The sequence below is a fragment of the Procambarus clarkii genome, chromosome 60 (assembly GCF_040958095.1).
Source record: "Procambarus clarkii isolate CNS0578487 chromosome 60, FALCON_Pclarkii_2.0, whole genome shotgun sequence".
Classification (NCBI taxonomy): domain Eukaryota; kingdom Metazoa; phylum Arthropoda; class Malacostraca; order Decapoda; family Cambaridae; genus Procambarus; species Procambarus clarkii.
In genome coordinates, this window is record NC_091209.1 from 12064535 (window position 1) to 12067225 (window position 2691).

Consider the following 2691-nt stretch of genomic DNA (forward strand, 5'->3'; position numbering starts at 1 on the left):
CGGCCCGGTCCTCGACCAGGCCTCCACCCTCAGGAAGCAGCCCATGACAGCTGACTAACACCCAGGTACCTATTTTACTGCTAGGTAACAGGGGCATCAGGGTGAAATAAACTCTGCCCATTGTTTCTCGCCGGCGCCCGGGATTGAACCCGGAACCACAGGATCACAAGCCCAGCGTGCTGTCCGCTCGGCTCCCAGTCATTAAGTCATTACACCAATAGACTGGTAGCCAATAGACCAAAAGAATAGACGTCGTCAATAGAATAGAACTAGGCAGCCAATAGATCTATCGGTATACCAGGTAGATCATGATTAATAAAACACGTCACAAATAACAGATATACTTTATAAAGTATATCAAACAAATTAAACATGTTTGCTCCATGCCCGAAACGCTTTGCGTAATAGTGGCTTTAGGCATTGTATGTACTAGCTCTACCTATAAGTTAAACAATCCTTGTAAATATCTATTGTATGTATGTACCTTACCTAAATAAAATTGTATTGTATTGTAAAGCACAAACAAAAAATACGTAAGAAAATAAAGCACTACAAAATAAAAACAAATAATACAATACTCAACTAAAAATAAATAAAATCCTCAAATTACAAGAGAACAAAAGAAATATAATTTAAAAAAAAACAAATTTTATTAAAAAAATTAAAATTCCATGAATTTTTCACTTTTGTCTAATGGTAAGTAATGCCATTGGAGATCAATGGCTTTTAAGAAAGTATTTTAAATCCAGTGGACACGCTCATGGCTACTGTGCCCACTGGGTAAGTGGTCCCTTAACCACTGAAACATGTTTCCAGTTGGATAATAAGTGGTTAAGGGAGTTGTTCATGTGCTCCTCTGAATACTTTTTATTTTCTTCTCCGAGGCTATGGGTCCCCACATTGGCACCAGAGGTGGTACCCTCACAAACTTTTATATACATATATATATATATATATATATATATATATATATATATATATATATATATATATATATATATATTTATATATATATATATATATATATATATAAATGCTATAAATGTATATATATATGGAGCCGGTCGGGCGAGCGGACAGCACACTGGACTTGTGATCCTGTGGTCCCGGGTTCCATTCCGGGCGCCGGCGAGAAACAATGGGCAGAGTTTCTTTCACCCTTATGCCCCTGTTACCTAGCAGTAAAATAGGTACCTGGGTGTTAGTCAGCTGTCACGGGCTGCTTCCTGGGGGTGGAGGCCCTGGTCGAGGACCGGGCCGCGGGGACACTAAAGCCCCGAAATCATCTCAAGATAACCTCAAGATGCTGGTTAGCATTGTAAATGTGTGGCCACGTCTCCCAGCTGTCAGTTCTGTCAACTTGGCCGCTGTGTGCCAAATCTTGCCCCATTCACTGTCAAAAAATCGTCACTCCGTATCATACACAACCGTTTTCATGTTATTAATACTTCGTATTTTTAACGCAGTGGTCAAGATAATGCGTTCAATTCCAGACAGAAACTGACGGTGTACTTCTGAAGTACAGAAGTGTACAGAAACTGAAGTGTACTGGATACACTTCCACGAGTCCGTGTCTTCAGGGCAAATGAGGAGAGACCTTTGACAACCCGCCGGCTTCCTGTCCTCATTGAGGTCCACTGGAGTGGCCCTCAGGTAATTTAGATAAATTGTTAAGTCATTATCCGCTAATTGTGTCTGAATCCAAGATGGCGGATACGAACTGATCAAAGTGTTTTCGTAGGAATTTCGTAGAGAATGTACTGTGAAAATAGCGGCTCCTCTCCTCCTCCTACTGTGAAAAAGCTGCCCGCTCCTCCTACTGTGATAAAGCGGCCCGCTCCTCCTACTGTGAAAAAGCGGCCCGCTCCTCCTACTGTGATAAAGCGGCCCGCTACTCCTACTGTGATAAAGCGGCCCGCTCCTCCTACTGTGATAAAGCGGCCCGCTCCTCCTACTGTGAAAAAGCTGCCCGCTCCTCCTACTGTGATAAAGCGGCCCGCTCCTCCTACTGTGATAAAGCGGCCCGCTCCTCCTACTGTGATAAAGCGGCCCGCTCCTCCTACTGTGATAAAGCGGCCCGCTCCTCCTACTGTGATAAAGCGGCCCGCTCCTCCTACTGTGGTAAAGCGGCCCGCTCCTCCTACTGTGATAAAGCGGCCCGCTCCTCCTACTGTGATAAAGCGGCCCGCTCCTCCTACTGTGATAAAGCGGCCCGCTCCTCCTACTGTGATAACGCGGCCCGCTACTCCTATTGTGATAAAGCGGCCCGCTCCTACTGTGATAAAGCGGCCCGCTACTCCTACTGTGATAAAGCAGCCCGCTCCTCCTACTGTGATAAAGCGGCCCGCTACTCCTACTGTGATAAAGCGGCCCGCTCCTCCTACTGTGATAAAGCGGCCCGCTACTCCTACTGTGATAAAGCGGCCCGCTCCTCCTACTGTGATAAAGCGGCCCGCTCCTCCTACTGTGATAAAGCGGCCCGCTACTCCTACTGTGATAAAGCGGCCCGCTCCTCCTACTGTGATAAAGCGGCCCGCTACTCCTACTGTGATAAAGCGGCCCGCTCCTCCTACTGTGATAAAGCGGCCCGCTCCTCCTACTGTGATAAAGCGGCCCGCTCCTCCTACTGTGGTAAAGCGGCCCGCTCCTCCTACTGTGATAAAGCGGCCCGCTCCTCCTACTGTGATAAAG